This window comes from Lutra lutra, chromosome 9, assembly GCF_902655055.1.
Source record: "Lutra lutra chromosome 9, mLutLut1.2, whole genome shotgun sequence".
NCBI classification, from domain to species: domain Eukaryota; kingdom Metazoa; phylum Chordata; class Mammalia; order Carnivora; family Mustelidae; genus Lutra; species Lutra lutra.
This window is the reverse complement of record NC_062286.1, coordinates 95,496,743-95,522,296: the sequence shown is the minus strand read 5'-3', so window position 1 is coordinate 95,522,296 and position 25,554 is coordinate 95,496,743. Positions and strand designations below refer to the sequence as shown.

General features: G+C 40.1%; 2 long non-coding RNA genes across 3 annotated transcripts; one reads left to right on the top strand and one right to left on the bottom strand.

Annotated features, from left to right (window-relative positions):
- Positions 1–749: 749 nt before the first annotated feature.
- Positions 750–6,001, bottom strand: LOC125109477 (uncharacterized). Of its 2 annotated transcripts, none has more exons than XR_007130246.1 (3): positions 5,881–6,001; positions 2,988–3,067; positions 750–1,729 (listed from the first exon to the last, which is right to left on the bottom strand). It is a non-coding gene; the product is annotated as an uncharacterized LOC125109477 (long non-coding RNA). The 2 variants fall into 2 exon arrangements; XR_007130245.1 differs by lacking the exon at positions 5,881–6,001 and adding an exon at positions 5,571–5,687.
- Positions 3,224–24,534, top strand: LOC125109476 (uncharacterized). Its single transcript, XR_007130244.1, has 3 exons — positions 3,224–3,298; positions 11,983–12,080; positions 23,971–24,534. It is a non-coding gene; the product is annotated as an uncharacterized LOC125109476 (long non-coding RNA).
- Positions 24,535–25,554: the final 1,020 nt, after the last annotated feature.

Below are 25,554 nucleotides of genomic sequence, written 5' to 3'. Positions count from 1 at the left end.
ACAAAGACCTGGATCAGGCAGAGTGCTCAGTTCAATGCACAATCCCAGCAAAGCCCCCATCACTCCATGTAGTGCCCTTGGCTTGGTTTCATTGATTGATGGTTTGATTAATTCATTCAATGTTTTACACCCACAACAAGAACAAAGACAAGTAATTCTTAGAAGGAAGCAGAGTGAGGATACTAGCCAAATCCCAGTAGCCTGGACAAAAGTGGAAATGGCAAATCAGATGGCAGCTGCAGTGTAAGCTTCTGGAAACTTCTGGAGCCTTAGAATAGCAGGAAGGGAAAACTCCTTAACAAGTCTGTATTCTGTGCCTGTGTTTGCTTTAAGAAATTACCACACACTTCATGTCTTAGCATAGCATACACTGCAGGTTTGTAGTTCAGAGGTGCAAAATATGTCTCACTGAGCTAAAATCCAGACGTCAGCAGGACTGCATTCTTTTCTGAAGTTTCTGGAGGGGAATCATTTCCCTTGGTATTTCTGGCCTCTAGAGGCCTCCCACATTTTTTTTTTTTGGCCCATAGCACTCTTTCCCCATCTTCAAAATCAGCAACACTGGGTTGAGATCTTCTTAGGCTGCATCACTCTGACCTCACCCTCCTTTTTTTCCTGAATTTAAGCACTCTTGTGTTTATACTGTGTTCACTTAGATAACCCAGGATAATCTTCATATTTTTAGCAATCTTAATTCCATCTGCTACCTGAGTTCTTATTTGCCTTGTAACATAACATGTTTACAGGATTTGGGGATTAATGTGTGGACATCTCTGAGGAGGGTTTATTATTCTGCCTTCCACAAAGTTCTTTAAGAATCAACAGTTGAGCTAACAGGATCTCTGTAACCCCCATACAGGGATCTAGCTTAATCTAATATGATGAAAAAGAGAATGTAAGTGTCTCAAAAGGCTGCCTAACTAAAGCAAAGTGGGAAAGTAGCAGGGGAACTGAATTATTCCTGAGCCCTACCACCATAAGTTCATGGCAAGCAACCTGCCAGTATTTTGTTTTTCCTATAGGATCTGGTAGGTATCATATAAGTATTTTCCCAGAGTGGCTGTGAAAATAGAAAGGGCTGAAACTCAGAGTACTTGGGTCCCAACTGACCAGTGTGTCCCTGACAATTAATAACAGAGAGCTGAGACACTATCTGTGGTGGATATAGGATCAGCTTGGTCAGTTTGTCTTAAAAACTAAAACCCACTGGAACTATATCCATATGGTTGTTTCTAAGGGAGAGCGGGGGATAGTAAGGAGGGAGATAGCACATGGAGTAGACACAGAAACAGGAGCCAGAGAATGTCAAAGCTGACCAAGACAACTCCCATTCTCCAGCTGTTGTCTCAAGTTTGTACCTCCAGAAACAGACTTTGAAACAAATACTTAAAAGTGAGAAGTTTTTGGAGGTGATTCCAGCAAGCACACCTCGGGTAAGGGGAAGTGTGATACAGAAGGGGAGGCAGTCAACTTAGTGTACATTAGTAAGCAGGTCAATATAGGAACCTGTGACTTTATCCCGTGGAGACATTTGGAAGATGGGGTAGAACATGGCTCAGAGTTATCTTATCTGAAGGTAGGGAAGCTGGGGCATTTATTCACCATCTTCCACCTTGCATTGATTGAAGTATCCTTTTCATTACTTTTGGTTTGCTCTTCATACAGGCTGAATACGCCTCCATGGCCAGAAGAAGCAGGATGTTGTAGCATAAAACAATATGCATAAATGCTAAATATTGAGAAAATAAGAACAGGTCATCAATAGCAGGAGGAAAGATGGGGCACAGTGGGATATCTTCAAGCTAGGGAGGGTTAGAGGTGAGTTAAAGGCACAGAGAATTCTAGATAAGGGGCTTGGGTTTTTCTCTAGGGACCTTTAAAAAGTTCTTGCCCAGTATGGTAAATAACATGCACATATGAATACCTAGATACTCTTTATACTCATGTTCAGATACTATATAAAGATAGGGACTGAATAAAGGCTCACTGTCGTGTGTCTCCTGGGAGAGTATGTATGGAACCTTCCCCTGCAAACATAGTCTGACAATTTTTATGGTAATGACTCCTCATTACTGAACACTGGAAGGAGAAATGGAGACAGACATTCCAGGGATGGAATATAAGCTGCCATCAGATAAGCAATGCAGAACAGAGGAGAACAATATTAACCTTTTGCAGAGAAGTCTAAGCTTATCAAGGGCTTGTAAGAGCCCATTAAGGAGGTTTAATTAAGAGCATAATATTGGAATCCTACAACATTTAATAATATTTGAGCCTCCGTTTTTGTGGAATCTAGCCAGTACAGACTTCCTAGTATGGGCTAAGGTAGATTAGTACATTTCAGCTTGGCTTTAGTAGACCTTGGACTGTTGCTAAGGAGTCAAAAGCTTGTACTTGTTGCTAAGGAGTCAGGAGTCAATATTAAGTAGAGGACTTAGGGAGTCCCCTTGGCTGATGAGAATTAAGACACAAATTGCCTTCATTTCCCTGTTGGGCATTAGCAATTTATAAAGAGGCCTGGAGGCAAAAGAAAAGATTAATGAGGATGTGAAATACATAGCAGAATTTGTTTATTTAGACGAGATAATTATTTTCCATGATAGCAGAAAAGCAGAAGCAAGGTCCTTTGGATGTCTTGTGTCCCAGAGAAAACAGTTTAAAGTTGTCCTTGGATATGTATTCATACATTCCTGAACTACTATTCATATAGTGGATACACAGGGTCCCCACCTGAAGAAAGTGTTGACCCTGAAAGTATCATCTACTATCAACAATGGTAGCCTCTAATTAAACTATCAAAAATGGTGGCCTCAAGCCACCAATTGTAGGAAACTAAAAAATGCCTTAGGGTTTCTATAGATTTTCAGAAGACTACTCTTAGAGTACTAATCTCACAGAAGTTATAGCAGGGTTTCATTGGGAAGCTTGAACACTTCCAACAAAGAAGAGAAAGACCACAGGGCAAGCAATACCTATTATCAACTGACCTCAATCATCAGGAAGTCCCCAAGAAGCTTTCCATCAGGACTGGGAGACTCTTCTACCTTCTCTTGAGTTTGGGCTGACCCTGAGTTAGGGGAGGTGATTTGGAAAAAAAAAAAAAAAGGGCCAGGGGTTATTGGTTGAAGTGTCCAGGATTATCTTCAAGCACTTAGGAATCCCACTGAACTCTTAGAACCAACTAGAACTCCTTAAACATGTCTTGTGCCACATGTCCCAACCCCAGCACATAAGCAGCAGAATCCACCGTGTCACTCCCAGAAGAGCATTCTCCATGGACTTCTGTGATGTACTACCGGTGAGGAATCAATTGTGGTTTCAGTGGTGGACTAAAAATGTCTATGATAAAACTTGAAAAATGCTGGAAGATTATTTTAAAATACACTTTTAAATGAATGGCAGCTCTTGCAAGAAAGTAAGCGCAATACTGTGATGGCAGAAATGAAGCGAAATCAGAAGTCCCAGGAGATTAGCAGGTGCTATAGCCATCAGCTGACTTGGGAAGTCTATTTTTCACAGGAAGCCCACAACCTTCTGTTTTAACAGCTGCAAGCATTGGGGACAGCTCCTTGGAGACAGAGAACAAAGTAGGGAAAGTTGACTTTACAGATACTAAAGGATTATAAAGCCATAGTAATTTGAGTGAGGTTTTAGCATAGAGAGAAATCAACCAGTGGAAGAGTGAAGCCTCAGACCCACACATGTATTCAATAAACTGTCTGGGACGATTGCATATCCACGTGGAGAACAAGAATGCACACTGCTTCATGCCATGCACCTCACGGAATAGAGATTTAAATATAAAAGCATAATGTTATGCTTTTAGAAGTACATATACAAGTGTATCCTTGGGACTTCAAGGTCAGAAAGGTTTTCCTTAATAAATGTCAAAAACATGAATCAAAGGAAACAATAGTGAAGCATTCAAATTCATTAAAACTGAGAGCTGCTCTTCATCAAAAGAACTCAAAGAAAGTGAAAAAGAAGTGTCATACAGATAAATGGCAATGGAGTAGGGGAAGGCGGGAGAGAAGAGAAGAAGGCTCAGATCAGTAAGAAAAAGAGAAAACAGCCCAAAGAGAGAGAGTTGGGATTGGCATTTCATAGATGAAGAAACACAAATGGCAGGAAACATTAAAAATTCCCAATATCATTAGTTCCCAGGGAAATACACAAATAAATTGCATTATACATATACTGTCTGGCAAAGTTAAGATATTTGATCACATCCGATATTTGGCAGAGCTATGGAGCAGCACGGAATGGTACAACAGAACAACAGTGCATTTCTGGATAGACTGTAAGTTAGGAGAATTTGGCACTATCTGGTAAAGTAAAACCGCACGTACTCTGCCGTTGAGCAATTTCACACAGGATCATCTGCGCTGGTGAAACTGGTCTACGTGCCCCAGATACGTGTTTAAGAATGCTCACAACAGCATTCTTCTCATAGCAAAAGCCCTGGGAGCAACCCAAATCTCCACGGACAGGAGGAGAGACAACTAACTTCATTCAGGGTGGCAGATACCTCTGGGGGCGAGGTGGGAGTCAGGTCCAGGTAGTGCACTGGGGGCTACTGATCTGTTTCTTAAATTGGGTGGGGGGCATGCAGTTTTATTTCTGGGCTTTATGATATGCATATTATAATTGTGTGTATCAAACATTTCACAGCTAAAAAATTAGAGAGATCTAATCTGGGCTCATCACTGAAGGTGTGGGGGGACCAAGAGTCAGAGTATAAACCCCAGTGTGAGAATTATCTTCCATTACTTGTAATGGAAGCCCTGCCCAAGTAGGCAGCTCAGCACCATTTCATTTCCCACTGGAGTTACTCTCTTTAGAGCCCAAAGATGTGTTGCTTATTCATTTTACACCTTGTCTTCAAGCCCACTTCATCTGAGGTCAGAAGGCACACACCCAGGCCCAGGTAATTCTTGGTTCAGTGACTCTTGTCAGGTCACCTGTGGGACGTTGAGGATTATGGGAAATACTTTAGCTCGCTAAAATCTGGAAATTCAGAATTGTTCCCTGTCTCATCCATGAAGACCCACCACTAAGGGTATTTTCTCTGAACGTGTCCCTTGTCAGGAGGCTGGGGACACTTCCTCTGGGCAGACGAGACAGTGGAGTCAGCCTCTGATCCCTCCAGGGCTGACACTTCTGCAGGGTACCTCCATGACCTTAGGTGCATGCCCAGATCCAGTGGGGAAGCTGAGCAACCCACCCAGCCCCAGCCTCCTTTGCCTGGCCTTCAGGGACTTGGAGGATGATGTCCACTTATACTTTCTCTGCTTGTCTCAAATAATCCTCAAGAGAAAGTTTTGCAGAGAGGGTCTTTGTCATCTTCATCATGACATTTGAGTTGCAAAGAATTTCTTTTGTGAACACAAAAACAATTGCCAGGGAAAAAAAATAAATTGACGGGTGGGGGCCTTCCTAGCCTCAACACACATGCACACACAAGTTCGCACCCACACATGCACACCAGAGAGCCTATGGAGCTAGACATACATCACTCATCCTAACAAGAAAACACAAAAGGTCTTTGATTCTTAAGTTAAAAATCTCACCCTGGGTGGAGGAAGAAGGGACAAAGTAAACTGTCTAAGGCTGAGTGCCCCCGTGTCTTCATGTCCACTCCGAGTCCTCAGAGAATTCATAAGGATTTTCGAGGTCTGGCTACTCACTTCTTTCGCCTCATCTCCCCTTGCCTGGCACCTACCAGCTGTGCTTCAGCCACGCTTTCCATTCCTTCATGTTTTGTTTTGCCTCGGAGTCTCTCACAAATAGATTCCTCAGAGAGAAGTCCAGAACATTCTCCTCCCTTACCCAGCCCCCAACCCCACAGCCCAACACTGTGTGGCTTCAGTTTCCCTTTACCTTTTACTGTGTCCTCCGCCCACATCTCCTTCAGAATTAAACACTCATTTGGCCTCAGCCAGTGAAATCTGAAGTCCCCTGACCATGTTACTTATATAAACACAGGTCTGCTACACCATGCTGTGTCTTCAGAGGTCCTAGGAGTCCCTGGTGTCATTACCCCACATGATTGACAGGGAGGGCTCTTGGAATTGGACGCTGCCAAGTGGAAGAATGGGCATAGTCACAATCTGCCACTCTGCCAGACAAGAAATGAAGACACGATTTCCCAGTTGCTTGCCTTGCAAGCCACCTTGCCAGAACTCCCTGGGACGTGGGATAAGCATTTTTACAAGTGGCTTCCACAAGGCATATTAGGAAAGAGAACCCAGGGTACGCAGTAGCAAAAACCAAGCCATTTCCATTCAGTGAACCCACTGTGAGACTATCACCACGTCCTCCAGTCTTAGACTGCCATGATGGGCATGTGATGGAGTGTGTGACAGAACAGCCAGCTGGTCCTCTGCAAAGGCTGATGCTGAGTGTACAGCATGTATCTCTAGGAGTTTGTGGTTTCTAGCTGCAGAGATAGCTGCTAGTTTCCCTCATTCCCTACGGAACAAAACAAACCAAAACAAAAATGGCAAAAATGCCAAAGAATTGACTTTCCTGAGTTCCTATCTTTAAAACACCTACATTGGTTTGTAGCAGGGATAGACCAGGGACTTCCGAGATTTCATGAATCGCAGTCCTGGGAGTTAAAGCACCCTTTTATGCTAAATCCATACCTGCTCTTCTCTTCCCCTGTGTGTTACCAGTTTGTTTATGTTCTGCCTTCTAAAGTGGCACAGAGCCCATGGATACCCTTTTATACAAGATAGTTCTAATAACTGAATTTCTCGTAAATCCCCATGACTATTTTCCTTTCCAAAAAAATATTTTGTTTCTTTGGTCATTCTTTATGGGAATTGTTTCTTAGGCTGTTCACCAGTTTATTTTACAATCTCTCAAAAGGTACAACACCCCAACTCTCCAGCACATGCCCCAGGTGTGAACAAAGGACAGGTGTTCCCTTAAAATACCATGTTTGACAAGCTTCCAACCTGCCTTATGGGCATTGCAACCTTGCATGCTTAGATTTGCTTTGCTAGTTCACCCATGGCATGCATGTCTGCTCTCATCTGAGACTGAGGGTTTCCAAATCTGCATCCAAGTAAAAGAGAAAAAAAAATCAAATTCCCTGCATGAACCCCCAACACATGCTCTAAAATTCTCTCTCAATATTTCTGGGTCCATGTCAACTCCTTCCCACTGAACTGCACTGTGGCATTCCAGATCAAATCAATACTTTAATCGAAATTTAGATCAAATGGTGCAAGTTTTCACAGTGACATCCACACAAAGTGTATCAAGATGTGAATATTAAGTTGTCTGGGTTTCATAGCAGCACTTGGTTTAGATTCACTTCTTGCATCAGCATAGCTTGAGAAAAACAGATCCCCAGTAATGACACGTAAGTCACATTTCTGAGGGCATATGAGGAAAATTGCTTTCACAGAAATAAGGAAAGAAACTTTGTCCCAACTGCCCCAATCCTGCCCCTAGGCAAATGTTCACTCTTGCATCCACAACAAAGAACAGTGGGTAGGGAATTGTCAGGGTCTCCAAGCTAATCCATTTTTATTTTCTCCTTTTCCCTTCCACCTTGCTTAATCTCTCTCTGCAACATTTCTGTTCTAGACCAAGGTAAGAGGCGCTTTTTGCTTTCACAGATGCAGTGATTTTAAAGACCTGAACACAGTGAGCAGCCTTGGAAAAAAAGCTCCAACAGGCAGGGGATGTCTATCTTCTGTCGGCTAGGACAAGTTTCTGCTTCTTGTCGAAAAAGAGCATTGTCTTAGTTCCAGTTTCCTAGAAGACAATGGCTGTGACACCGGTTAGAATACAAGCAGTTTATTGTGAGGTGATGACAGGAAGTCTTGGTAAGACCATGGAGAAGACACTGGGAAAGGAAAACAGCCAGTGGAGTGTTACCCTCAAGCGAATCAGCATGCTACGGAACTAAAGCTTCGTTCTGCTGGAGAAATCTGGGAACCAGGCTGCATCCACACCTTGGAACTGGTTGAGAGGGAGCTGCAGTATCTATCCACCACCTCCACTAGTCATTGCTTTGAGGGTAGCTCTTGGGCATCACTAATTCTCCAGCACTTCTAGCCTGTTGTGCTTGGGCAGGCCAGAAGTAGTCAGGCAAAGAAACACAGATGCTGGTAGTGGGAAGGCAGATGTGCTGTTCTGGATTTCCTCATCAGGGAGAGAGTAGAAAACAGACTGAGCTCATGGGATGCTGAGGGGATAAAGGAGATGGCACCTGTGATAGGTCAGCTCTTCCGCTACAGGGAACAAGCAGGGGATGAGTGTTCTGTGAGGTGTCTGCGTACTAGCTACATAGCAAAAGCCAGAGGTCCACATCTTTCTCAAAACAAATGATTATACCTGCCTGATTCTTAATACACTTTCCTTCTTCCTCCCTTATTTCAAAGAAACCTAAAAATTCCTTGCCAGAAGCACACTAAATCCCATTTGCAACATTAGCAAAAGATAGTTAAGATACCAATCTTAAAGATTTTGGTCTGCCACAGTCTAATCAGCTTAGCCATCTAATCTATCATAATGCAAAAACCTTTTTTGGGGGGGCAGTTTTCTATTCTTCCTAATTTTTAATACAGTGCTAAAATCACTACATTGCTACAATGTAAGTGCTAAGATAGCCCACCAAGCCCCATAGGAAAGTAAGAAGGATAGGTTGTCTTATATGTATTGATCAAGAAGAACTAAAAGAAACATGAGGGAAAAGAAGAAAACCCAGGATTCCACACAAAACTGAATTCCTTCACTCTAATACAAAATTCCAAATTTTGAAAATGGCAAGGTCAGTACAAAAGACATGGATCAGGACTTTAGTGGGGCAATTTGAAATTGCCATTAAGTGAAGCAGCACAAATATCCTCATCTTTTTTTTTTAATTTTTAATGTTAGGCTTATTTCATCCTTCAGCTGTCTTCCAAGATCATTTAGACTGTTTTAAAGAAAACAAAAACCCCTTCCAACAGGCTATTATTATTTTTTTCTTCCAGCTGTTTCAGAAGCTGTGGCTGGAAGAACTCTTCGCCATTAACTATAAACATTAATTGGTCAGCCTCCGCAAAAATCAAATAATGTTTTTCCTGTTTGTAATTGGAAATGTTTGTATATAGCTAAAAGGATTTTCATGGAAATGAAGAAGACATTCAATCCAAGGAAAGATTATGGAATTGGTTTTATTTTGCTGCTCACTGGCTATATTTGCCTTGTTCTTTTTTTTAATGGTGGGGAGTATGGAGTTCTGGTTAACTGGCTTTCCTGATTAATTACACCCCATAAATAAAACTATATTAAAGATCCTTTATGATGAAAACTCATCTGGAGAAAATTTGATTCTTCCTTGATGTTCCAGAAATGTTTATAATTAATACTAACCATTATGCGAATGGATTCTTAGATGTTGGTTATCTGAATGATAACTTGGAGTCTGGAAGAGTTGTTTCTGATTGATGGATCATTGAAAGACCATAGATAACATATTGTTCTGATTTTTGTCTCCTGAAAGACTGTGCATTACTTATAGGTTGTCTTTAACTATATATGCTTTTTATGATTCACAACATCATTCCTTTTAATTTTCCATAATAATTATAAGTGAAGGGCTGGATGCATATTTGCCACAAGCATTGTATTATCATGATTTACTCTAAAAAGAAAAAGGTAGTAGAAGCAAAGGAAATCTTTTTAGTTACAGCATAGAAGTCAAATCCCTCCCTGTGTCTGTCACAGTGACCGGTCATTTCTCTGATCTTGACACTATTATCAAACCCATTGGATCCCTGACCCACCCAGATTAGTGAAGGTTCATAAATTGGGTCTTCCAGATCTCTCAGTCCTTGATTAGACCTTATTTTTATCTTCTCTTCATCTCCTTAATGTAAGTTCCAAAGTGAAGCTGTCTTTGCATGTGGTTTCCATTAGGTCAGAAGGTGGGTCCTCCCTGAGGGCTCTGTGGCTTGGGCACATCACCCCACTGTCCATTCACTTCTGTCTGAAAGGATTTTTATGGGAATTAAATGTTATGACACCAGAATGGCACTTGGAATATTAGTATTATTTTTATCTACATTAAAGAGTCTTACATTGACTTCCCCAGAAGTACACCCTAAGACCAGGATATGGGAGCAAATGGCCTATTTGGGAGGTAGTCCCAGGAAGCATGCGTGGCAGAGTGAGGAAGTAAGAAAAGACAGGGAGTAGTCTACAGGTGAGTTGATGAGCAGGTTATATCTGCAGGAAGCTGGGCTCAGTCCTGATGGGGACTTCTGACAAAGTAGATAGGCCAGGCTTCAGAGTTGTCCCATCTCATGTTTGAGGAAGCTGGATTTTCTCTCTGACACTGGTTGTCACTGGTTGTCTCCCCTCCACCTTCATTTTTCCCTTCTTTCTCCTAATGTCCTCCATGTTATTCCATGTTATTCCTTATGTTCCACAAGTAAGTGAAACCATATGAATATTGACTTTCTCTGCCTGACTTATTTCACTCAGCAGAATCTCCTCCAGTCCCACCATGTTGATGCAAAAGTTGAGTATTCATCCTTTCTGATGGCTGAGTAATATTCCTTTGGGTATATGGACCAAATTTTATTTATCCATTCATCTGTTGAATCTGCTTTTTCTATAGTTTGGCTATTGTGGACATTGCTGCTATGAACACTGGGGTGCATATATAGTTTTCACTGCATCTGTATCTTTGGGGTAAATACCCAGTAGTGCAATTGCCAGGTCATATGATAGCTCTATTTTTAATTTTTTGAGGAACCTCCACACTGTTTTCCAAAGTGGCTGCACCAACTTGCATTCCCACCAACAGTGTAAAAGGATTCCCCTTTCTCCACATCCTCTCCAACACTTGTTGTTTCTTGCCTTGTCAATTTTTGCCATTCTAACTGGTATAAAGTGGTATCTCAATGTGGTTTTAATTTGAATTTCCCTGATGGTTAATGATAATGAACATTTTTCATGTGTCTGTTAGCCGTTTGTATGTCTTCTTTGGAGAAGTGTCTATTCCTGTCTTCTGCCCATTTTTTGACTTGATTGTTTTTTGGGTATCACGTTACAAAGCTGTGATTACCAAGACAGTATGGTACTGGCACTAAAACAGACACATAGACCAATGGAACATAATAGAGAGCCCAGATGTGGACCCTCAACTCATGGTGAAATAGTCTTTGACAAGGCAGGAAAAAATATCCAATGGAAAAAAGACAGTCTCTTCAATAAATGTGCTGGGAAAATTGGACAGCTATATACAGAAGAATGAAACTCCACTATTCTCTTACATCAAAGACAAAGATAAACTCAAAATGGATGAAAGAACTCAATATGAGACAGGAATCCATCAAAATCCTGGAGGAGAACTTGGGCAGTAACCTCTTCGACATTGGTCACAGCAACTTCTTTCAAGAAACATCTCCAAATGTAAGGAAAAAAAAGTGAAAATGAACTTTTGGGACTTCATCAAGATAAAAAGCTTCTGCACAGCTAAGTAAATAGTCAACAAAACAAAGAGGCAGCTCCCAGAATGGGAGAAGGTATTCACAAATGACACTACAGACAAAGGGCTGTAATGGTGGATTTTAAATTTTCCTATAGACACATGCATGAGAGACAGTGCCCCTGAGTGTGACACTCTCCTATGGGCGGACCCAAGTTTTGACAATAATCTCTCAGATGTTGAGACCTGATAATACACTGTAATTATCTTGTAATCACCATTTTTAAAAATTGTGTTATGTTAGTCACCATACATACACTATCATTAGTTTTTGATGCAGTGTTCCAAGATTCATTGTTTAGGCAGAACACCCAGTGCTCCATGCAATATGTGCCCTCCTTAATACCCAGAACCAGGCTCACCCATCCCCCTGTAATCAGCATTTTATTCATGGTCAAAGTACAAGAACACCTCAAGAAATGCCTCAGTAAGAAAGGAAATTGCTCAATGCTTATTCTCATTCTGGCCATTCTATTCCTTCCCAGACAATCAAGCAAGTCCAAAGGAAGTTCCAAGAGTAAGATGTCAGGCAATATCCACAGCTTCTCTGCACATCCATCAGCAAGTCTCCTGGAGCAAGTGGGTAAGTGGCCCAGGTGCCAGGCCCATAGCACTGAATTCAGAGACATTTTTGACTCACACTGTGTGAACTTGGGTTGTTTACTGAGAGCTGGATGCTGTATTGTTGCAATCATGTGTGTCTCATCCAGCTCTGCCATTTACAGGGAGCACCCAACCCAGGTATGGCAGCCACCATTTTGGATTCAGGCAAGATTACTTCCTGGATGGTATTAGCCTTATGTGTGTGAGGCAAGGCCTGAGGGGACAGCTGAGTTTCAGAAATCTTCCTCATCTACAACTGTGTGTCTGTTGGTGAAGGTTTTTTGTGGGAGTGGGGGAGTATAAGAAGGTTAAACTTCCATCTGTCACTGGAGAATTTTTCTGCTAGGCATCATGACAGTCCAGCTCTTTTCTGTGTGAGTGATATAAGATACTGTCTCTCATCTCCACATCTTTTGAACCTATTTTTGGCACTTATTAACATGGTTGCTGGGCAAGGAGTAATGTTGTTATAGTGATATCTAAAAATAGCTCTAATTTTCATCAAGGAAATAATTTCCAAGCTGTGGCACTTTTTGTATTAGTTGTAATTGCTTTTGACACATTTCCCATCTGATTGCAATGTGCAGGTGTTTAATGGGACCCATGCCCTCCTTAGTTAAACCAATGCCAGGAGCAAGATTTTCAGTGAGAATGATTCAGCACTCTGCTCAGTAATATGAATTTCCAATTGCTATTAGAAACCCAAGAACAATTAAAACCACATTGAGATACCACCTTACACCAGTTAGAATGGCCAAAATTAGCAAGACAGGAAACAACATGTGTTGGAGGGGATGAGGAGGAAGGGGAACCCTCTTACACTGTTGGTGGGAATGCAAGTTGGTGCAGCCACTTTGGAGAACAGTGTGGAGATTCCTCAAGAAATTAAAAATAGAGCTTCCTTATGACCCTGCAATTGCACTACTGGGTATTTACCCCAAAGATACAGATGGAGTGAAAAGAAGGGCGATCTGTACCCCAATGTTTATAGCAGCAATGGCCACGGTCGCCAAACTGTGGAAAGAACCAAGATGCCCTTCAACGGATAAATGGATAAGGAAGATGTGGTCCATATACACTATGGAGTATTATGCCTCCATCAGAAAGGATGAATACCCAACATTTGTAGCAACACGGACGGGACTGGAAGAGATTATGCTGAGTGAAATAAGTCAAGCAGAGAGAGTCAATTATCATATGGTTTCACTTATTTGTGGAGCATAACAAATAGCATGGAGGACAAGGGGAGTTAGAGAGGAGAAGGGAGTTGGGGGAAATTGGAAGGGGAGGTGAACCATGAGAGACTATGGACTCTGATAAACAATCTGGGGGTTTTGAAGGGGCGGGGGGGTGGGAGGTTGTGGGAACCAGGTGGTGGGTATTGGAGAGGGCACGGATTGCATGGAGCACTGGGTGTGGTGCAAAAACAAGGAATACTGTTATGCTGAAAAAGAAAATAAAATTAAAAAAAAAAAAAGAAACCCAAGAACAGGGCATGTTAAAGACATACAGAAGTTAAACAGAGTGTATCCCAATCTCTTTATGAAAACAGTGAGAAAGCAGAGGTACTAAGGTGTTAGGGACTGCCCCAACAGTACCAGACTACTTAGCAGGAACTACAATGGAAACCAGATTCCAAGCTCCACTATTTCCCGCATGAATCCAGCCAGTCAGCCTCAAAACCTCAGACTCGTCTAACTTTCTCTCCCTTTTCCTCCCCTAAATATAGTTGTTTATGTCCTGCCATTATGTCTTTCCTGATTTCTGTCTACTAAAATTCTCTAATTCCACTCCTATCATTTTAGCCCTTCACTCAGTCCTATATTAACTTCAACTGTCACCCAACTTGTCTCCCTGGTGGCCATCTTTATCTGCTTCAACTCCCCACCCCCCATTCCACTTCCAGACTAGACTTCCCCATACATTGCTATGTATTCTTCTTTTGTAAAGTAAGGCTTTTCTTAAGTTACAGAAGTAGAGAGTTAAAAGGCATTTTTAATAAATGCCAATTAATTGCTGTAACAGCATACCCTTTATGTGTCCTTCCATGTCACCTCTATTCCCACCCATGCTGATGGTTTCCTATTGTGAGCTCCAGTGACTCAGTTTGAGGCTGTCTCTGGTTGAGAAAGATGTTCCCCTTAATGCAGAGCAAGCAGGAAGCACCAGGCAATTGAGACTTCAGGAAGTGACTCTCAACCAGTGATATGTGGGAGATGGTGGAACCTCTCTCAACTTCTTAATTCTTCTGAAGAAGTGTTCTTGTGTCCAAGGTCTCCAGTGGGGATTAACTGCATTTTCTCATGGTGATAACCTGCGTGATAGCACACCTGTATCAATTCCCTTCTCTTCCCTTTCTCATTTTTCCATTTTTCCATTTTCCACCTAGTGCTTCTTGGGATTACCTCCCAGATGAACAGCTTGCCCTTGAATCCTTGTCTCAGAATCTATGTTTTTGGGAAGCTAATCTAACAAATATGGGGTAAAAGTGGCCCAAGGCTCGAGCCTGGGATGAGGAAAAGAGAGCCAAGATGAAACCAGAAGTCAGGAAGGGATCAGCCCACTGGAGCAGTGGGTGGTGTCAGAGAGACCTTTCTAAAGACCTGGGGAGGACTAAGGATGACTCATGTGAGGAAAACTAAAAGAATTTCTTAGAAGGCAACTTCCTATAATTTGTTCCAAGGCAAGGTACAGGGAAATGAAAAGTGAAAGTTTGGTAAAGTGCTGAGCAGGATCTTGGAAAGTGCTCTGTTCTTTATGCTGAGGGAAATGGGAGGTCATAGAAGAGGTTAACACAGAAAAGGAACATAATCATATTGGCAGTTTTGAAAGATTTCTGTCTCTAGTCTGGATGACAGATTGGGGTAGGGGCAAGAATGGAGGCAGAGAGACAATGAAGAAGCTGTTATAGTTATTCAGGCAAGAGATGATGGGTTTGGAGGATATGTAGCAAGTGGAGATGAAAGACTTTGTTTTGTTGGGAGGTGGTGGTTGGGGAGAAGGAAAATTCCAGAATGATCCTAGAATGGTAGCTCAAGAAACTAGGTGGATAATGCTTTCATTCACTGAATGAGGGGATGGAGCTGGGGATTATGATAGGGAAGAAGATGATGGGTTTGGTTTGGGGCTTGCCACATTTGAGTTTGAAGTAGGAATTAAGTTTTAAGTAGGAATGTTTCTATTTGACATATACATAGGAATGTTGAATTAGATGGTGGGATTATATGGGTCTGAAGTTTAGGAAATAATCAGTATACAGGTACTAAGTGAAGGCATACAAATGGACAAAATGTTTCAGGGAAACATTATTAATTTGTTGACAGAGAGTGAAAAGATGCAAGTGCCAAGAGATCCATGATAATAGTGTTTTATGGGTGGGTAGCAATCAGCAAAGGAAGCCAAGTGGGGATAACTCAAAAGCGTGGGTGGAAAAATCAGGAAAATGGGAATGCCGCAAAGTACAAGGGAAGAAAAATGCTGTCAGGGATGAAGTTGAACTAAGAGCTGAAAACTCTCTGTTGGATTTCTTGGCAAGTAGGTCTTTTATAATATGCAGAGAATGATTTCCATTGAGTGATAGGACCCCACGATCCCTGCCAAGTGACTAAACTTGAGAATGTAGTGTGAGTGAGGCAGGTGTAGACAACTCTTTCTAGAATATGGCTAAGAGGAGGCTAAAGAAATGGAGTAACAGAGGAAGATGTTGGCTTTTAAACAGTCAGAAATTAAATCTGCATTTTGACAATGACCATTAGAGGAACATAGAAAGTTACTGTAGTGAAAAGTGTGGAGCCTGGTGGATTCAATTTCTAGAGACATATAAAAACATTGGATCTAAAATTATGAGTCTGTCTTACAAGAGAATTGTTGGCTGATCTGAGAATCATCAGCACAGTAATGATGCTGGAGAGTGAATTGGATGGGAAGAGAAACTTTGGGGGAGGCAAACTTTTCCTCTATCCTCCTAGACTATCTGGGCCCAAAAACTAAGTTGATATAAGACAGATCAACAGGAGAAAAGCATACACATTTTATTTTTCATGTGTACTTGGGAAACTTCACAGGAAAATGAAGCCCCAAAAAGTGATTAAGCCTATGTGCTAATATACTAGTTTAGACAAAGAGTATTAACTGTAAAAAAAAAAGAAATGCCTAAAATGAGTGGGGAGCCTAAAGGAATGAGGATTATTTTACTATGGTTTGTTTTTACAGATTTCTCTCAGCCTGACTCCCCATCTCTGGTGATAAGAATGTTCTTTTCCTCCTGGTGTATAGATGGCATCTTTTACATGGGAGTTTTATTGCTTGCTTTCAGAGAGAAGAGGAGAGGTCAAGAGTGTGCTTCCTCCATCTTCTATTTCTCATGTGCCTTTAGCTCAAAGTGATTTTGATGTCAGAGTTGGCACATTTCAGGGTGGTGTGTTTTGCTATCCTTTGAAATCCGGTCTAAGAAAATATTTTCTGTGGTGAAGAATACAGAACAATATACTTAGTAATACTTGCTTATTCAAAACTATAATTGGTGCCAGACACTGTGCTGAGTTTGGGGTAACCCAAGAAAGAATAGAAAGAGAAGTATCTGCAGAAAGATTGAGAATGAAGATCCAGGAATACTAAAAGAAGTCCATAGGATGCACATACTTCAAATGAGAGAGCAGTGATCTATGATCTCATGAGGACCCAAGGAGGTTCATCTTTGTAGGTCTTCTGAGTGGAATCCAAACATGTTCACTGCCTTTCTGCTTACTTGACCTAAACTTTATGACTTGTAGGTCTTCTGCTTTGCTTCCTGTTTCAATTTTGGTTCTCAAATGCTATGCCTCAGACTTCTACCCAAGAGAGACACCACTAATTTGAAATATGTGTTCTGCACAGGTGTCCAAAGGCCACACTAACCAGCATGCTGGTACTCGGTCATTCCTCTCCCTGTGTACCTTTCCATTGTCATCTCTTAGCAACCTTCATCATCTCACAGACTCACAGGGAACAATTGCCTTTTTTACTTTCCAGAGCAATCTGTTAGGATTAATCTCAATCGTCCATTTTCTGTAACCATCAACAACCTTGAATACTTGCTATTATAACTTGTTCCAGTGGTCACTACCATTTTCATTAAAACCAAACCATCATGGAAACAATCAAGACCACACAAGTAATGCCAGGGGAGGGGGTGGGAAGAGGAAGAGTCTAAGTGGAATGTGTCTTGAGGATGATCAGTGTCCAGAATTTTTTTTTCTCATTTATTAAGTCAGTAGGAAATACATCCAAAGACAACTCTTGTCACAGAGAGAGGTTAGTTGACCTTCGCCTTGTTTCTTGGTCTTGTGTCCTCTGACATCCCGATAGCGTTGATTACTTACATTTGCCTGATGTTGATTGTGATTTTATAGTACACCATTTGAAAAGTGAACTTCCAAAAATATGTCCATAAGTCATATGTGCAGCTGTTATACATCTGAGCTTAAGATGAGCTCAGCACTTCATGATGCAAATGTATTTCTATTGTTTAAGAAACTGCCATTTGGGAGAAAAGAATAAACAATAATATGCTTAGCAGGATTTATTTATTCAAAATTATTATTGGTGCCAGGGGAGCCTGGGTGGATCAGTCAGTTGAGTGTCTGACTCTTGATTTCAGCTCAGGTCCTGATTTCAGGGTCATGAGATTGAGCCCTGTGTCAGGATCTGCGCTCGGCATAGAGTCTGATTGGGACTCTCTCTCTCTGTCCCTCTTCACCCCCGCAACCCCAGCTCTCTCTCTCTCACTCTAAAATAAAATAAAATAAAATAAAATAAAATAAAATAAAATAAAATAAAATAAATACTATTAGTACCAGACTTTATGCTCAGTCTGGTGTGTGAGGGAAAGTACAAATATGAATACAGTCTCTTGAACTCATTCACTGGCAGGGGAGAGAGATTTATTTAAAATTCACAATACAATATAATCTGTGCTATAATAGAGATCTGCATATACTTTTTTTGGAGAAGATACTAAAGTGCTATCCATTTATTAATAATCAAGACCACATTTTACATAAGAAATCATTAGAAATTGTAAGAAATACATTTCAGTATGAAACCTCTTGACTGTTTTGATAAGTTTTTCTAATTTTTCTATTTCTGAGGAGATATTTTATGCAAAAAATATATAAGGAAGATGTGGTCCATTTACACTATGGAGTATTATGCCTCCATCAGAAAGGATGAATACCCAAGTTTTGTAGCAACATGGATGGGACTGGAAGAGATTATGCTGAGTGAAATAAGTCAAGCAGAGAGAGAGACAATTATCATATGGTTTCACTTATTTGTGGAGCATAAGAAATAGCATGGAGGACATGGGGAGTTAGGAGAAGGGAGTTGGGGGAAATTGGAAGGGGAGGTGAACCATGAGAGACTATGGACTCTGAAAAACAATCTGAGGGTTTTGAAGGGGCAGGGGGTGGGAGGTTGGGGGAACCAGGTGGTGGGTATTAGAGAGGGCACAGATTGCATGGAGCACTGGGTGTGGTATAAAAACAATGAATACTGTTATGCTGAAAATAAATTAAAAAAAGATTTAAAATATATATATATCAAAAAAAATTAAAACAGATAGCTTAATAAATTATTCCATGTTCAGTTTATAAATTTATGACTACATAAAATTTTTAATGTTATTTCTGTTGTTAACAGTAAAATTTATCAAAACAACATTTTCATACAAACAGTATAGAAATGTGTGGTTTTGATAATGTTCCTTCTTTATTTAGGCTCTCAAGGTATAACATTTCTGTGAGGACATACAGTGGTATATTTAGTTTCATGGTCTTCCTTCTAGTAAGAGATAATAAATGATGCATGTCAGTATCTTAAAAAATATATATAAGATTCCTTGAAATAAAAAAATTAATGTTATCTTAGTCACTAAGAAACATATATTAAATAACAGTTCAACATAAAAATAAGGCTTAGGTTGATTCTAGCATAATTATTTTAAGAATCAAAGGAATATGAAAAACATCACAAGTTGTCTGATTCTGAGACCCCACATTGCAGTGGGTAATTAACAAACTTTTTTTATTACAGACTAATTTTAGATTTACAAAAAATAATTATAACAGTAGTACAAAAACTTCTGGTACCCAGTTTTCCCTCATAGTTACCTCTTACATATCTATGCTACATTCCTTAGAACTAAGAAATTAAATTTGGGGGCTGCCTGGGTGGCTCAGTGGGTTAAAGCCTCTGCCTTCGGCTCAGGTCATGATCCCAGGGTCCTGGGATCGAGCCCCGCATCGGGCTCTCTGCTCAGCAGGGAGCCTGCTTCCTCCTCTCTCTCTGCCTGCCTCTCTGCCTACTTGTGATCTCTGTCTGTCAAATAAAAAAAAAAGAAAAGAAAAGAAATTAAATTTGGTATAGGACTATTAACATTTTTTACTTAATTTTCACCAGGCTTTTTCTCCACTAATTTCTTTGTGTACTCCAGGATCCAAGCTACAATCTTCCATTGGGTTTAGTGTACTATCTCTTTAGTTTATGACTATTTCTCAGCCTATCCTTGTTTTTTTAGGGACTTGATGATTTTGAATAGTTTTGGCTACCCAATATTTTATGACCTGTAACTCAATTTGGGTTTTCTAATGTTTTGCTCATCATTAGAGCAAAACATCTCATAACATTTAAAACATCATAACAGTAATGTTAGCTCATCAGTATGAGTTTTGAGGAAGAATATTACAGAGGTGTGGTGTCCTTCTTAATACATCTTTTCACAGGAGGTATACAATATAAACATGACTTATCACTGGTGCTGTTAACCTTGATTATTTTGTTAAAATGGTGTCTGCCAGCTTCTTCCACTCTGAAATTGCAATTTTCCCTTTCTATAATCCTCTTTGGAAGTGAGCAACTAAGTTCAGGCCACATTTGAGTGAAGGGGGAGGTTTAAGTTCCATCTTGTGGAAGGGAAACTGTCTTCATTTATTACTTGAAATTCATTGATTGGTAAGGAAAATTTGTATCTTCTCTTTTATCATATATGTAAATAATATTTAAAATATTATAATATTTAAAATATTATAATTATTACATTATTTTATTATATAGTAAAAATGATATTTAAAAATATCAGTTTGGCCTCAAGGGTATTTATTTTATGCTTTGGATGATAATCCAACGTTACATTATTTATAAAATTTTATCAGAACACAGATTTGAGAATTGCCTACTTAGCCTGTTGGGGAATTGGGAAGGTCTATGTCTCAAGGAGAGTGCTATTAGAACAGGAAGGAAGAAGAGGAATACAAGCTAAGAGGAAACCAGGCCTATTACTTCAAATAGTTTTACAGTTTGCTTTGATTTTTGCTTTCCTTTTTGAGAACTTGGGCTTCCTTTTTAGTGTTGATCTGTTGTTAAAGAGCATATGATATACAACTATGTCTGGTTCTATATTTACTGGTGATTTACACAAAATGGAATGAAGAAAAATGATAAAGCAGCTTCCAGAAAGAATAGATGACTTTCCAGAGGTCCAAAAACTATATAAGGACTGCACTTAAGGGTTCATTCTCTTTGTCTGTTGATTTAAGTGACAACTGCCTTACCAGTGAATGTAGCACACCCCTCTGGGCTCTGGGAGGGCCATCTTGAATTCATCTTTAAATATGTTGTATTCAATGGCTAACAGACACATGAAAAAATGTTCATCATCATTAGCCATCAGGGAAATTCAAATCAAAACCACATTAAGATACCACCTTATACCAGTTAGAATGGCAAAAATAGACAAGTCAAGAAACAACAAATGTTGGAGAGGATGTGGGGAAAGGGGAAATCTCTTACACTGTTGGGAGGGAATGCAAATTTGTGCAGCCACTTTGGAAAACAGTGTGGAGGTTCCTCAAAAAACTAAAAATAGAGCTACCCTACGACCCAGCAATTGTACTACTGGGTATTTACCCCAAAGATACAAATAGAGTAAAAAGAAAGGCTATATGCACCACAGTGTTCATAGCAGCAATGTCCACAATAGCCAAAATGTGGAAAGAGCCAAGATGCCCTTCAACAGACAAATGGATAAAGAAGATGTGGTGAATATACACAATAGAATATTAGCCCTCAGAAAGGATGAATACACAACTTTTGCATCAACATGGATGGGACTAGAGAAGATTATTCTAAATGAAATAAGTCAAGCAGAGAAAGTCAATTATCATATTGTTTCACTTATTTGTGGAACATAAGGAATAGCATGGGGGACATTAGGAAAAGGAAGGGAAAAATGAAGGGGGAGAAATCGGAGTGGGAGATGAACCATGACAGACTATGGACACTGGGAAACAAACTGAGGGTTTTAGAAAGGAGGGAGCTGGGGAGATGGGTGATCCTGGTGATGGGAATTAAGGAGAGCACGGATTGCATGGAGCACTGGGTGTTATACACAAACAATGAGTCATGGAATACTACATCAAAAACTAATAATGTACTGTATGGTGACTAACATAGCACAATAAAAAATAAATTAAATAAATCTGCTGTATTCTTAAATCCTGATATCCACACATTTTGTCATTTTATAAAAAGGACCATCTGAATTTCCCTGTATGTCTCATATACCCTAGTCCCACAGGCACATGCATGTATGTACATGTGTGTGCATACATGTCTGGGTGTTCCTCAAGAGCCTTGAAATCAGTAACTGAATTCATTGTCTTCCAACAAGCCTGCTGCTCCTCTTCTAATATCCTCTATCTTGGCCAATGATGCAGTCATCCATTTGAGTTCCTGAGCAAGAAATCTTAATGACATTTCTGCTTACCAGTCTCTGCATTTTCTTCCATTCTGTATCAAGTCCTGTTAATTGTATTTCCTCAACTTTGTATGAATCTGTCCCATTTTTCTATTACCAGAGCCCATGCCTGGGTGAATCCCTCACTGCCTTTCATTTCCATTTCTATATTGAGTTATAACTCAAAGGTCTTGTGTTTTTTGACCACACTGCACAAACACCAGGCTGTCCCATACAAATCCCAAACCAATCAAACCACTTGTTTTCTTAAAAACATGTCTTCTACTGCCTAAAAGAATAAGGTTAACAATAAAACAAAACTGTCATGTACTAAAATGTCCTCTACTTTAACAATCATTCAAAACTTCCTATCTATATCTTCATGCCTCCATGCCCCTTTCCCTTCCTGGAATTTCCACCCTTTTTGGAAAACCTACTTACCTTCTAAGCCCTTGCTCTTCAAAGAGTGATCTGCCAACCAGCAGTATTAACATCACTGGGAACTTGTTAGAATTACAGAGTTAGTCTTATGGAGTTCATCTTCTGACCATTGATTCAGAATCAGCATTTTAATAGCACCCTCAGGTAATTCTCATGTCTGACAAAGGTCAGGGAGCACTATAGTAAGATATCTCAACTAACAACTAACCAAGGAAGCCTTCCCTGATATGCCCTTCCTCTTTGCCAGATGCCTGCCTCCCTGCTCTCTACCTGCTTCAGTGCTGTGTAGGAATCATTTGTTGATAGAAAAAGAGATGTTTCATATTCATCTTCTTATCCTCAGAGTTCGCTTGTATTCTCAGGGATAACTTTCTTTCATCCCATAAATAACTACTGAGCACCTGTGATAGTCCAGTCACAGGAAAACATGAGGAGGATGCCACTGGTGAACACATGACACCATTCCTGTTTATAGTCTGGGCATCAAAATGATGTTCATCGAAGAAAAACAGAGACCTTAATGATAGTCTTGTCAAGTTATCTAAGCCTCAGGTGTTTGAACTTGGAAGAGCAGATAAACATTCATTGACTTTGGGTGAGTCCCAGTACTCCATAAGCATATAACTGTATCTATTCAAGGTCACCATTCGCATATGTAAGTTCAAAACAGAGAAAACAAGCACGTGGAGTTAATGCTTATGTTACTCAGTCACCAAGTAGCTAGGACTGTACCTAGAGAATTTCACTCTAGGAAAAGTTTTTACAGGTTACAGCTACTAACCTGTTGTTTGGTTCTCCTTTTCAGAAACCCTACCTCAGGATGTTCCATATTCCCAGTATTTATGCTGCCATAGTCAGAGAACTCCCCACACCTATAAGCAATCCATGGCATCACCAGTTATCTTTGAAAGCTGACTTCCTCCTCATTGATTGACTTGATAAGTTTATCTGTACCTACTTTTGGCTTTCTGAATAATCTCTCTCACTGCCTTGGATAGCCCTCATGTTCTTCCTACTCTCTGCTTCCCAGGTGATATACCATATAAATATGAGTAGCCCATCAAGGATTCTTCATGAAGAAGTTAATGCTGAAGGCAAGTAGGGTGTCATCCTATTTAAAACCACTGAATGACATGTCACAGAGTAATCCCACCTGAGGGGCCAGGAAGTTGGGATATCCTCCATAACTCATTCATCATTGGTCAAAGGCTGTTTTTAGGGGTCATATGGATTCTCTGATACTTCTGGCCTGCCATATGGGCAAAATAAGTATTCAATAGTCAGAACAAGTGCAAAGCCTTTGCTTGCAGAAGTGAATACTAAGAGAGTGTGAACAAGATGCCAGCAATACCTGCTACAGAGAGGGGCAAGGAGGAGAGTGTGGATGTCAAAATAAAGAATTTGGCCACTGGAGAGCTGAAGTAGGAAAAAAATATATATTTTACAATATTTCCTTTAAGAAAAACAGTGAATAGTCTCAAATCTACAAAAACAGTATAAATAGCACAATAGCAGAGCTTTTTAAATCAGATGTTGCCAAGACAACTCTAGTTGTTTTTCTGCAATTTTTAGAACGACCTCACTCATAGCCAAGGCAACCTACATCACATAGCCAGAATCTGGAGAAGAATCCTTTCCATCTTTTTTCTTCCTCCAGGGTATGCTCCATGCCACCACCAGCTGTCCCATCTCCCAGTCACACCAGGTATCTGAGGAGTGGCTACTCACAGAATACTGAAACACCTTGGGATAATGGAATCCCTGAGTCAAGATCCACCTGCATCATCTTTTATTCCTTGCATGTTATAAGAATCACCTCCACCCTCAAGAGTGCCCGTGTTCTCTGACAGTGTTTTCATAAAGACCGAGGCAATACGATAAGGAGGTTATTTTAAGCACAAAGCCTTCTGCCCTCTTCCATTCAGAAATACACACATTTTTAGGAATTCATAGTCCCTTATGAAGGTGGTAGCTGCAGGGTTCCTAAACTCAGGGCATGAGCCAAATAGAAAAGATTTCCCTGTTACCTACAAATGGGATCTCTTAGGTGTATGCCTCCTAGCATGCCTCTCTTAGATGGGTAGTTTGTTAGTTTCTCCAAACATGTGGGGAGGGACCTCCATTTTTAGACATGGAGTGATGGGGAGAATAGAGTACAGCATCCAAAACAGAAGAAAGTTCTAGCTAATCAATTATGAGCTGGGGAAGGAATGAAGTAGTGAGAAAATTGGGAGATATGATGATTTTTTTTAAATTTATTTATTTGACAGAGAGATATCACAAGTAGACAGAGAGGCAGGTAGAGAGAGGGAGGGAAGCAGGCTCCCTGCTGAGCTGAGAGCCCGATGTGGGACTCGATCCCAGGACCCTGAGATCATGACCTGAGCTGAAGACAGCCCAGGATATGATGATTTTAACTATAAGAAGTTAAATTTAAATTTGTAAGAGGGAAAAAAAAATCTGTAAATGTTAGATGGCTATATAAGGAAGTATTCCATTCTGGGTTGTTTTAAGATACATCCTTTCTCCAAGACCCTGTAACAAACCTTGAAAAAGTACAGTGTTTTGTTTTGTTTTTTATCTGAAATCAGTAAGATGAGTCTAGCCATAGTGACATTTTTCCAGTCGGCACAATCATGAATCACTCCTTTCTCAAAGGACTTCATTAATGTCAGCACAAAAGACTCTAATTTCTCCTTGTATTTATCATTCGGAATTAAAAACTATTTACTTACTATTCATGCCAAGGAGTAGATGAAACTGATAAAGAAAATTCTAAGATTAACAAGTGCAATTTACTTGTCAAATGGATATATTTCATCACTTCCCTGAGTTGTTCTCTCCACAGGGAAGTGTTGGTATTTTGCACCAGAGACCAGGCTGGATCCAGCTGGAAGTCAGTGTTTCAGGGTTGGTGGAATAAACTGGGGAACACAATTTCAGCTTTTCTTCTACCACCAAAGAAGAAAAATAAGAAAGGACCTCTCCTTATACTCACTAAGTTAAAGAAAGTTTTAAGTATATTGATATAATAAAAGAAACCCCAAAAAGAAATGAAAACAATATTATAGTGGACAAAAAAATCTATACTGTCTACATTTCTTAAATTAAGACTTAAGTATATATATTATTCATAGCCATAGCATATGAATCATAATGACAGCTCGATAAACTAAAATGCACTATAAATCCTCCAAATTGCCAGAAACATATTATCATAAATATGGAAAAAAATAAAGAA